Source organism: Notechis scutatus, chromosome Z (assembly GCF_049901735.1).
Source record: "Notechis scutatus isolate UNSWTSFEM ecotype Mainland chromosome Z, rNotScu1.2, whole genome shotgun sequence".
NCBI classification, from domain to species: Eukaryota; Metazoa; Chordata; class Lepidosauria; order Squamata; family Elapidae; genus Notechis; species Notechis scutatus.
This window is the reverse complement of record NC_142025.1, coordinates 134,005,607-134,019,196: the sequence shown is the minus strand read 5'-3', so window position 1 is coordinate 134,019,196 and position 13,590 is coordinate 134,005,607.

The following is a 13,590-nucleotide window of genomic DNA, read 5'->3' as shown; positions in this document are numbered from 1 at the left end:
TGTGATGCTGTTTGGGTTGACCAACGCCCCCGCAGTCTTCCAGCACCTGATGAATGTGTTTCGGGTTATGTTAGATCGGTTCGTGGTGGTGTACCTGGATGATATTCTGATCTATTCTGGGTCCAGGGACAGCCACCTTCAACACGTTCATCTGGTCTTGCAATGCCTTCGCGAGCACCAACTTTATGCGAAGCTGGAGAAATGTCTCTTCTTCCAAACTTCCATAGAGTTCCTTGGGCACATCATCTCTCCCAAAGACATCGCCATGGGCTTGCGTAAGGTGGAGGCCTTATGTAGTTGGGAACCCCCTTGTGGCGTGAAGGATGTTCAACGCCTATTGGGGTTCGCTAATTATTACCGGACCTTCATCACGGGTTTTGCCAAGCTGGCAGGTCCAATAATCCAGCTCCTTCGAAAGAAGGTCCCATTCCAGTGGGGGCCCCTGCAGCAACAGGCTTTTGAGGCCCTCAAGAATGCCTTTGTCGCAGAACCCGTTCTGAGGCACCCTGATCCACATCGTCCTTTTGTGGTGGAGATGGACGTGTCCAATGTGGCTATTGGGGCGGTGGTGTTACAAGCCCCGGTGGATAGCGTCACTCTTTTTCCCCGCGCTTATTATTCCCAGAAACTCACTCCTTCCGAACGCAACTACATCATCTGGGAAAAAGAGTTACTGGCTATCAAGGCTGCATTTGAGGCTTGGCGACATCATCTCGAGGGAGCCCGACACAAGGTGAAGGTCCGGACGGACCATCGGAATTTAGAACATTTGTCAACGGTGAGAAAGTTGAACCAGCGGCAGATCCGGTGGTCATTATTTTTTTACCTGGTTCAACTTTTCTGTGACTTATATCCCCAGTGGTCACAATCGGAGGGCGGATGCCCTGTCCTGCAACCCCGAGTACCTTTGCTCCGAGGACCCCCTTCCTTCGCAGACGGTGCTGCCAGCAGAATCCTTGGCCGCAGTCCAGGGACCGGTGGACTTGTGGACTCAGGTGCAAGAGGCACAGCGCCTAGACGCTTGGTCGCAGCAGAGGATGGGGAGATTGGACCCGAATCCCCATGGACTTTGAAGGAGGGCTTACTCAAGCATCGGGGCCGGTTGTACGTACCCACGGGGCCACTTCAAGCCCTTATTATGATTCAGAGTCACGACAACCCTGCAGCCAGCCATTTTGGGTTTTTTAAGACCCTCCATCTTGTAACACGGACTTTTTGGTGGCCTCGAGTATGGCATGATGTCCACACCTATGTCACGTCCTGTGTACCGTGCAGGCAAGCGAAAACCACGACGGGTGCACCTCCTGTTCTCCTCCAACGTCTGCTGACTCCAGAAAGACCATGGGGAGTGATTTCCATGGACTTCTTGACTCATTTACCGCCGACCTCTGGATTTACAACTGTGCTGTTGGTGGTCGACATGTTGACAAAAATGGCCCACTTCATTCCTTGTCGTAAATTGCCAACGGCCCGTACAACTGCCCGTTTGTTCTTGCAGCATGTTTTTCATCTCCATGGACTTCCGGACAGGGTAGTTTCTGACCACGGTGTACAATTTACAGCCCAATTTTGGAAAAGCGTGATGACCACCTTTCAGGTGCAGGTGTGCTTCTCGTCGGCGCACCATCCAGAGACTGATGGGGGGACGGAGAAGGTCATTGGCACTCTCGAGCAATACTTGCGTTGTTTTGTAAACCAATGGCAGAACAACTGGGCTGATTATCTCCCTCTGGCAGAGTTAGCATTCAACAACTCCCAGCACACCTCCACCCAAATGACACCATTTTACGCTAATGTGGAGCACCATCCGCGGTTCTTCCCTTTGACACAATAAGATTCCCCTGTTACTGAGACCCGGGAATTCCTTTTGGAACTTCACTCAGTTCAGCAGTTAGTTCAGCAGCAACTGATACAGGCCAAGGAAGATTACAAGCGGTTCGCAGATCGCTCTTGATGGGCAACGCCTCCGCTGGCTGTAGGAGACTGTGTGTGGTTATCCACAAAACATCTTCAGGTCAACCGCTTGATAAAGAAGCTGGACCATCGGTTTATCGGCCTGTTTCCCATTGAGGCAGTCATCAATCCCGTAGCCTATCGACTGACTCTACCGCGCTCCATGCGAATTCATCCAGTCTTCCACCATTCCCTTTTGGTCCCTGATGCCCCTTTGTGTTATCTCCGATGTCCCACAGCTGTTGATCCACCACCTGCGCCCGGTGAAGATGGTGCAGTAGAGGGCAAGGTGGCCAGCATTAGGGATTCCCGCTGGCTGAAAGGGCGGTTCCAGTATTTGATCAAGAGGCAGGGGGATGAGCCGGAGGCCCTCTCCTGGGTGGATGCTTCCACGATCCATGCCCCGGACCTTATACGGATGTTCCATGACCATTTCCCCTTGCAACCACATCCTGACCGTCAGACTCGGGGGAAGGGCCCTGCGGTGGGGGATAGTGTTGTGGCCCCAATTCCCGAGCCTATGCTGTCAGAGGAAGAGGACCTGGAAGATGAGGAGGAGGAACTGGGAATGCCTTCCTCCCCAGGACCTTCTTCTCTGGCAATGCCTTCCTCCCCAGGACCTTCCTCCCTGGTAATGCCTCAGGTTCCATCAGACAACCGAAAGGGACAGCCTGAGATTAATCAGGAGGAAGGCATATCAGAGCAGTCCCTGACAGGGAGTAAAGAGGAAGAGTGTTGACTCGATCCTAAGCAGCGTTGTAGGGAGAAACGTGAGCAGCAATGTAGGAGGTATGGGAGGGTCAGAGAGTGAGCTGAGTCATTGAGCCACACCCCACGGGGGATAAAAGTGGGTGTGTTTTCTCCTGAAACTTTGTATGGGACAAAGTGTAACCTTACTTCAGATTTCCTTCATGAATGATTATTTTTGTGGACTGCCTTGTGATTTTCTGTGAGTAAAACTTTATTTGTTATCAGTTCGGACTTGGCAAGCAGGACATGTTGGAATGCCAAGAATATTATCAGTTCCAAAGAATTAACTCTGTGAAGTCCGAGCCAGCTTGCCTGCCTGTGTTTGTGTGAGTTTGTACTCTTTCATCTTTTGGGAAAGAGGAAAGGCGAGACAGAACAAGGCCTATGTGGATGAGCAGCCCCTCACTATGAAATGAGCAGGTGGAACCGCCTCAGTTACTTAGAAGTCTCCCACAACCAGGGAAGCATAGGAGTGAATCTCAACCACAGATTCTACCCATCAGTCACGCAACTGACATTGTAAGACCTAAAATACGAGATTCCCTTCCCACCAACAACATACCTTCCCCAATGTCTCACGGCATGCTGGGCAAGCAACTTAGCCCACTAGTGATCACAACGACTTCTCAACAAGTAGGCATGCAAACAGCCACACTCAATCCACAGGCAAAAGAGTTCCTGCCACACCCTCCAGACAACTCTAACACAGATATACGGCAAAACGAACCCGTTACCCACACCCGGCAGCCAGAGAGATTATCTGTGTATGTGGTAAGGCTCATGACCTCCTCTTAAAATACTCTGAGGATAACCACAAACCATGCACAGCACATGCCCTCAAGCCAGAACGCCACACTTATGAGGATGCTATGCCAATAGATGATCTGCCATCACAGAACAGAAACAGAGAATCGTTACTACGATGTGGAAGGCTGGACTTAGCAGCCAACGGTATGTATAGATTTAACAACAAGCCAGGCAGAGAATACCTACTGTGGAAGCGCATTTTCACAAGTACCATTCAGAAAGAAAGGCCGCAGCTTGGTGAAGAGCTTAAATGTATGTTGGCATGGCTAGGACAACAGTCCACTGAAATAGTGAAAAACACCTACTCAGCCATACTCAATGACCCAGCCACAGCTCTGAAACGTTTGTGGGCTACTCTGGACCAAAGGTATGGTGACAGCACGATGATGGAATACTCACTCTTAGGACGACTGAAGTTAAAGCTGAAAATTATCATGGTGTGTACAGATAGTATTCTAATTATAATCACAATTGGGCCCAATTTTTTTGTTGCTAAGCAAGACAGTTGTTAAGTGAATTTTGCCCTGTTTTACAGCCTTTCTTGCCACAGCTTTTAAGAGAATCATTGCAATTGTTAAGTTAGTAATGTGAATGAACCTAGCTTTCACATAGACTTTGCTTCTGAGAAGGTCGCAAAAGTGGATCACATGGCCCCAAGCACTGCCACTGTAATAAGTATGAATCTGTTGCCAAGTATCTGAACTCTGATTATGTGACCATGGGAATGCTGCAATGGCTGTAAGTGTGAAAACCGGTCATAAGTCACTTGTTTAGAGTAACTTCAAATGGTCACTATTGTCACTAAATGAACTATCTGTATCTGATCAAGATGGGAAGAAAAGGCTACAGACCTTTAGCATTATAGCTGAAAATGGTGAACAAGGGTAAAATATACAAGTAGTTCTCCTTTAGTGAGCAGCAATTCCATTGCTAAGCGACGCAAGTGAAATCTCATGATTGCAATGGACTTACAATGTCACTTCTCTTTTTGTTGTTCAGTTAGTCACTGTACTTTATTGAGCAAGACATCTTGTGGCTGCAACTTGCAATTTCATTGCTGGCTGCTCAATTGACTCAGCTTGTGGGAAGCCAGTTGTGAAATGTGCAAATGATAATTACATGATCTCAGGGACACTGTGATGGTTGCAGATAAGAGGACTGGTTGTAAAGTTACTTTTTCCCATCATCACAACTTTAATTTGTCATTAAACAGGACAGATGTTAAGTGAGGACTACCTATAATAGAACTGTATAATGTATAATGTTTCAGGGATCTATACCATCAGAGTGAAAGTTGCATCTTATTTTTCCTATAGTCCACACCTTTTGTTTACTTCGCACAATACACTAGAAACAGGTTTGGTATATTTGAGGCTTAGCATTGTACCTTAATTCAGACAATTGTGATTTACTCAGTTTATCATGGTTGGAAAAGTTATTGCTTAAGTTGGTATGTGAACATTGTTACTCAGGGAGATTCTGGGGGCCTAGAATTACTGTGCCTTAAGCTGAAAGGGATGCTGTCAGCTTCTCTCCAGTTATTATGGCATAAAAGCATTTTTCCTCATTCTGATGTCTTCCAAATGTGTGTTAGACTGTAACTCCAGCTTCTTCACCTATGGCAGCATATGGCATATATGGAAGTTGTGAATGAAGAGTTTGAGGAAAACATATCTGGATGGTGCCAAGTTGAAAGAGAGTCAGGTCGGGCTAATTATGCTCCATTTTTCTCTCACCAGGAAAAAAAATTTTTTGGGGTTGGGGGTGTTCAGTGAAACACATAATTCCTGTTTCTACATGGGAAGCCAAAGGGTTAAAATGAAAGAATATAGCCATTTTGCTAACCCTGATGCTGTAGTCAATGAAGTTAGGATAGGAAGAAAAAAGAAACACAGAGAAAAACATCTGGTCTAATGGTTAAGGCACCAGACTAGACAACAGGAGACTGTGAGTGCCAGTCCCTCCTTAGGCATGAAAACTGGCTGGGTGTCTTTGGGTCAATCACCAGGAGATTGTGAGTTCTAGTTCTGCCTTTGGTATAAAAGCCATCTGGGTGGCTTTGAGTCAGTCACTCTCTTAGCCCAACCCATCTCACAGGGTGGTGGTTGTGGGGACAATAGGAGGACGAAAGAATAGAATAGAATGAATGAGCTGGAACTTGGAGGTCTTCTCGTCCAGCAGGAAAACCTATGCTATTTCAGATAAGTGACTGTCTAGACTCAACTTAAAAGCTTCCAGTGATGGAGTACCCACAACTACCAAAGGCAAGTTGTTCCACTAGTTAATTGTCCTCCCTGTTAGGAAGTTTCTCCTTAATTCCAGGTTGCTCCTCTCCTTGATTAGTTTTCATCCATTGTTTCTTGTCCTGCCCTCTGCTTTGGAGAATAATTTGACCCTCTCTTCTTTGTGTCAGCTCCCCAAATACTGGAATAGTGCTATCATGTCACCCCTAATTCTTCTTTTCTAAGACTAGCCAAACCAAAATCCTGCAGCCATTCTTCATATGTTTTAATCTCCAAGCCTTTGATCATCTTAGTTGCGCTTCTCTGAACTTTTTCCAAGGTCTCAACATCTTTTTTGTAGTATAGTGAACAAAATATAAAGAGACTTTTTATGGATACCTTTGAGGAGTAAGTCTGTCTGCCTTAAATTCAGCTAGTAATTATAAAGGACAGAATAGTAAAAGGATGGTAATCTTTCATCCCATGCCAAAAGGGGAAGGGCGAGAGACACCAGCACACTGCTGGGGTCCAGGCAAGGGGTCCAGGCCAAGAGTGCAGGAAACTCCCCCAACCCAACCAAGGGTTAATTCAGTGACCAATCAGGATTACAGATGTGACCACATGACATGTACTACATTTCCCAGGATGCATGAACTATATTTACCATGAGACATTCCCTTAAGGGGACAACTTCCAATTCCTAACTAACTATGCTAATTCCCCATTAACTATAAACTGTCTGGACAGCACATGCAGTTTTCCAGGTGTGGTCTTACTGGGGTTTTATAAAGCGGCACTAATACTTCATGTGATCTTGATTCTTTGCCTCTGTTTATACAGTCCGGGATTGTATTTGCTTTTTTGGCTGCTGCAGCACACTGCTGGCTCATATTCAAGTGATCATCCACTAGGACTCCAAGATCCCTCTCACAGTTACTGTTTTTGAGCCAAGTCTCATCTAATCTGTACTTATATACCTCTGGTTTTTCCTGCATAAATGTAAAAGATTGTTTTTCTCCACATTGAAAATTTATTTTGTTGAATAAGGCCCATTGTATTAGGCAAGAGTATTAGGTGGCACTTTTGAGTTATTTATAAAAATGATAAAAGTGGGATAATAAAATATTAGCAAGTTGCTCTGTTTCCCCACATCTTCCCTTCTGTCTCTTCCTTTATCTCCCCCTTGCCACCCCCATCTCAGACTGTTTCTTTAGAGGTTTTCCTGAAATCAATGCACAGAATTTTCTAGGCCGACAGCCATTCTTACTCAAATGTAAGTAAAACATGATGGATGGGACAACAACCCAAGCAAAATATGTTTTGAATCTTTTATTTAAGATCATATGCGAGAGGGCGGAGCTGGTGTTGCGACAATACGGCATGCGATCTTGGAGGTCTGAGATCGCTGCCGATATCTTTGCTCCTGGACGGTCCAAACGGATCTAAACCATCCTGAAGAGAGAGTGAATGTAAAGAGCGTGTCCTGTTGATCCCAGGGACACTGCAAAGTCCCTGGTAGATCCAGGAGAAGCTCTTTTTGCCAGCGGCAAAGAGGCAGCCATTAAAGCTGCTGAAGTTGGGACAGCTCCGAAATGAAAGAGAACGGAAAGAGAAGGTGTGCCGGTTTGGTGAGAACTTTTTCTTTACTTTAAGATTTGAAAGGACACCCAAAGGAAAAGAAAGAATCTGTAAAAGTTCTGACAGAAGTGATTAAATGGCGATTTTAAACAGGAAGTCAAAGTAATATTTTTATTTTTATTTTTTCTCATTGCTGGATTTTCTACACATGATTTTATATTTTGAAACTGGACTGGTTTTTTTTTTCTTCCACCTATCCTTCCTCTCCTTTCTGACTTTATAATATTCTAGGCTAGAGACTCCCTTCTAGTCATCTTTTTAAATATCTTTTTCCTTTTTTAATTAATTTTTATTATATCTTGTTTGGAAAAGGAGGGGGAAAGTGAAAGCAGAAGAAACTTTGTAACACTGCCAACTAGAGGCTTGGAAATATTCTATCTCTTTTTTTTTCTTGACCAGACAAAGCTGAGAAAGAACTGAGACTTCTTTTCAAGGACATTGCCTGTTTGATAAGATAGAGGGAAGAGCATGGGAGAGTATTATTGCAGGTGCTCTTCTGGGTTTCCATCAATAGCTGGAGTCTGGTGTTGAAGTTTATAGAAAAAAAAGGTGATAAGACTCTGGAGAAGAGAGTTATAAATTTTAACAAAAGCCTTGGATAACCAAACAAGGTGAAGTGTGCTCTTTTACTTTTTTTAAGCTGGGCTATTTCTTACTTTAACAAACCCCTCCTTACTAGCTTACTTTTGTAATAGCTAATTGGATTTTTGGCCTTTTAGAACTTGTTTTTGTCTTTCTTTTTGTTTTTGAAGTCTAATTTTTACATTTGCATTTTATTTTAAAGGAAAAGCTTTAGTATTAATTATTTCCTTCCTTTCTTTCTTTTTTTTAAAGGGAGTAGTCTCTTTTCTTTTTTCTCTCTCCCTCCCTTGTATCTTTTGTTTCTATTTACCTTCCATATTGTTGATTTTTTGTGGCTTTTTTTTAATGCATCCTTTTATACCTGAGACTTTTTAATTGGATTAAGGTGTTGAAGAACCTGAAGAACTTTTATTTTCTCTTCTTTAATTTTTTATTTTCTATTTTTCCGCCTTTTCCAGGTTTTAACAATTTTGTGTGTGTGTGTGTGTTTATGGTCTTTTCTTCCATTTTTGAGTTTTTACTGCTATCTAACCAATCAATTCGATTAAGGTATACAAGAACCTGAAGAATTTCCTTTAAAATTATTATTATTATTGTTATTATTTGGCTTCTTTTTCCCCACTATTTTTACTTGGAATTACAATTGGTTATTTCACAAGTGGATTAAGGTCTAGAAGAACCTGAAGATTTTGAATTGTCCAAAATGAGTAGGAAACTAACAGCAGCTGGTTCCTCAACTCCTATTTCTTCCTCTTCACCATCTGGAGGACAACACTCAATACACATGATGTTACAGCAAGAAAAAGAACAGGAAAAAATGACACTGCAGATGATTATGCAAGGAATTCAAAATATACAAATAAGAACAGATAATATTGAAAAGAGAACAGAGAACATTGAACAAAGAACAGGAAAAACTGATGGAGAACATTCAACAAATGATGATGAAGTATAATGAGAGATTCCAAAAAATTGAAGAAGATAAACAAAGAGATAAGAAGATTGGAGATATTGATAGCAGATTAACCGTGGTTGAACAAGATAAAAGTGGGATGTTGAGATGGGAGATGGACAGATCAGAATTTTATCTCAGATTCCAAAACATAGAGGAAGAAAAGGGACAAAACCTAGCTGAGACAATGATAGAAATTTTGGCTGAAGCTTTGGAAATAACTAAAGAGAAGATGATGGATGGAATAGATGAGGTTTATTGAGTCTTCACAAGATATGCAATGAGAAATAGCTTACCAAGAGAAGTTCACATCAGATTTACAAAGAAAGCTATTAAAACGCAAATATTGCAAGTGGCAAGAGAGAAAACATTGAAATATAAAGACAAGAAGATTGTGGTTCTGAAACAAGTACCCAGATGAGTGAGAGAGATGAGAAGAGAATACCAATTTCTGATTAAAATTCTACTTAAAAAGAGGTGCATTATAGATGGCTGATTCCAGAAGGTTTAATGTTCACATGGCAAGAACAGAGACATAGAATTGACTCAATTGAGAAAGCTGAATTATTTTGCACAGAATATTTTGGAGGGAAAGAGGAGGAGGCAGAAAAAGAAATGTCACTAATTGAATTCCAAAAGGACTGCCAAATAGCGACTGAAAAAGAAGAAGGTGCAGTAGGCGGAAAGGTGGAAGTTAAAGAACAACGTGAACCAAGATCTACGAGAGCTGCTAAACCTAACTACAAAATATAACCATGGAAGAGAAAAAACTGATTACAATTAACATAAATGGACTTAATTCAGCTGTTAAAAGAAGGAAAACTTTCCATAAATTAGAGAAATTAAAATTTGATATAATCTGCCTACAAGAAGTACATATCAAAAAACAACATGAACAATTGCTGATACAGCCAAAATTAGGGAAAATATTTACTTCTTTGACACAATGCAAGTAAACAGGAGTGGTTTTATACATTAAAGATGTTATCCCAGCAAAATTGATCTGTACCGTGATGATGGAAGATTACTAATGGTGGAAATAATGGACTATAATATGAAAACACTCCTGATTGCAATCTATGCCCCAAATGACAATCAAGGAGGATTTTATAAAAAAATTACATATGAAAATAATTGAACTGGACTATGCTAATATAGTTATGATGGGAGATTTTAATGGAATTGTAGATAATAAACTGGAATACACAGCACAGGAAACAACAAAGCAAAACAAAAAGACTCTCCCTGAATCTTTTTTTAAAATGATAGATGAAATAAATTTAAAAGATACATGGAGAGAAAGAAATGCTAAGACTAAACAATACACCTTCTATTCAAATAGACATTTATCATGGTCCAGAATAGATATGATATGGATGTCAACAGAATTAGCTGTCAACAGCTAATATTCAAGAAATAAATATTGAAACAAGTACTTGGGCAGATCACAATCCAATGACAATTAAATGGAAAGGACAAAGAAGAAGATCTAGATGAACGTTAAATAATACTATATTAAAGGAAAAAGACTTCACACAGTGGATGGAGAAAGAACTAGCTTTCTTCTTTAGAGAAAACAAAAAAGAAGATACATCAATGCAGAACGCATGGGATACAATGAAGGCATATGCCAGAGGCTTGATAATAGACTATACAAGGAAAAGAAATACCACGAAAAGACTAGCCTCTAAGGCATTAGAGGATGAGTATAAAGGACTTGAAAAAGAGCTACAGAAAATGCCACAGAAAAAGGACTAAGTTAAAAATGGATATAATTAAACCTAAAATGGGACTAATGGAAAAAGAACTAGCACAGAAAATCAGAGGTGCGAAACAGAACTATTTTGAAGATGCAAATAAACCAGGTAGATGGTTAGCATATAAATTGAGAAAGGAGAAAGAATCAAGGAAAATATTGCAATTAATAGATGACCAAGGCCAAGTTTGCTATGGTAGTAAAGAGAAGAAGGAAATTATACGAGACTATTATGGGAAACTATACACACAAGAGAATATTGATGAGGAAAGAGTTAAACAGTACTTACAGAATGCTAATCTACCCCAGATACCTAAAGAGATTGAAACAATGTTAGAAAGCAATATAACGATGATGGAGTTAACTGAAGCACTTAAGAAGCAAAACAATGGAAAGGCACCAGGCCCAGATGGACTTCCGGCAGAATTTTATAAAACACTACAAGAATCATTGAACCTTCCATTGCTAGAAGTTACGAATGAAGTTATGTTAAAGAAGAAGATACCCAAATCATGGTCAGAAGCTTATATTACACTTGTCCCAAAAGAGGAGGCCGATCCATTACAAATCAAGAACTATAGACCTATTTCCTTACTAAACGCAGATTATAAAATTTTTGCTTCAATATTGGCAGAAAGACTTAAAAAATACTTAAACAATTTTATCCATCCTGATCAAAATGGATTTTTGCCAAAGAGACAAATTAAAGACAATATGAGAGTAATCGTGGACACTTTGGAATACTACGAGGCACACCCTGAAAAACAAATGGCTTTGATATTTCTAGATGCACAGAAGGCATTTGATTATGTGAATTGGCGATCCATGTTATTACAGCTGGAACAGATGGGCTTTGGTAAAAAAATTATTCAAGCAATAGAAGCTATATATCATAGCCAAACAGCAAAGGTAATGATAGACGGAGAACTTACAGATTCTATTGATATAAGAAAAGGAACAAGACAAGGGTGTCCACTATCAGCTTTGTTAACCTTTGTGTTAACCTTGGAAGTGTTAAACAGAAATATTAGAGAAGAAACGGATATAAAAGGGATGAAAATTAAAAAGGAAGAATTTAAGTTGCAAGCATTCGCAGATGATCTGGTTTTCATTTTAGAAGACCCACTAGAAACAGCATCAAAATTGATAGAAAAGATAGAAGTATATGGAAAGGTGGCTGGTTTGAAAATAAATAAAGATAAAACAAAGATCTTGACAAAGAATATGCTTTCTAGACAAAAGGAAGAACTGGCAGATGTATTGATAATTCAGGTCACGAATAAGATCAAGTACTTGGGGATACATTTGACAGCAAGATGTAGTACACTAAAAGAGAATAATTATATCAAACTTAAGCAGCAGATAACGCTAGATTTGGCGAAATGGGAAAATTTACAACTGTCATTAATAGGGAGAATATCAACAATCAAGATGAATATACTACCCAGAATTTTATATTTGTTCCAAACAATTCCAGTTAGGCTTGGAAAAGATTATTTTGAAGATTTAAATAAAATTGTGTTGAAATATATATGGCAAGGTAAGAAAGCGAGAATAAAGTTAAAACTTTTGCAAGATGCCAGAATAAGAGGAGGATTTGGTTTGCCTAATTGGGAGTTGTATTACCAAGCTACAAATTTGATGTGGGTTAAGGAATGGATAACATTAAGAAATACTAGATTGTTGACATTAGAAGGACATGATCTGTTGTTGGGGTGGCATGCTTTTCTATGGTATAAAGGAACTAAAACACAGGGGTATTTTAGAAGACATTATATACGGGAGTCTCTGTTGTTAAACTGGGAGAAGACTAAAAAGCAATGTTATTTGAAAATTCCAGTCTGGCTATCGACTATTGAAGCATTTTCTTATCCTATAATATATAAAAAGGAACAAACAGTTAGATATGGTGAAATATTGAATGAAAAGGGTGAACTTAAATCTATGCAAAAATTAGAGGAACAAGGTATAAAGATGAATTGGTTTTCATATGTGCAAATACATTCAAGGTATGATAAAGATTCTAAAACAGAAGGTTTCTATGATAAACTGACTGACTTAGATAAGATTTTTACAGGTACTGATGAAAAGGTGATTAAAAAATTGTATGGATATTTATTAGAAATTAAACTAGAAGAAGAACAAGTTAAAGAAACTATGATTGCTTGGGGAAGAATTTTGGATATGGGATTAATCTAGAGAAATGGCAAAAACTGTGGTCTCAAAATTATAAAATGACAATGTCAACAGCATATAAAGAAAATTTGTATAAGATGTTTTACAGGTAGCATTTCCCCCCGAAAAGAATAGCAAGAATGTTCAAGAACAAATCTGAAAAATGTTGGAAATGTCATCAGATACCTGGCTCATATTACTCTATGTGGTGGACTTGTGCGGATGCCAAAAAATATTGGACTAAAATCCACACGTGGCTGGAAAAAATGACAAAAAAGCATATAGACCTGCAACCAGAGATATTTTTATTGGGAATTTTACCTGAAATATACAGTAAAGAATTGAAATACCTGATGTATTAACAGCGGCTAGGATTGTATTTGCCAAAAACTGGAAAAATGAGAAATGAGAAAATACCATTACAGGAGGAAATCATTAAGAAAATATTGGAATGTGCTGAAATGAGTAGATTGACATTTGAAATCAGAGAACAAGATGATAAACAATTTTATAAAATTTGGGATCTATTCTATCAGTGGTTAGACAATAAAACATGGTCATGAAATATGTAGATTCTTAGAAAATAATAAATATATAAAGATGTACTCTTTTCTTATTATATCTACAAAATAATTGTAGGATAGATTTGAGATGATAATATGAACTTCATAAAACAAATTAAGTAAAATATGGATTATTTCGTAAAACATGAATGAATAAAAGTATAGTCAAATGATTGATTAACAATGATATGA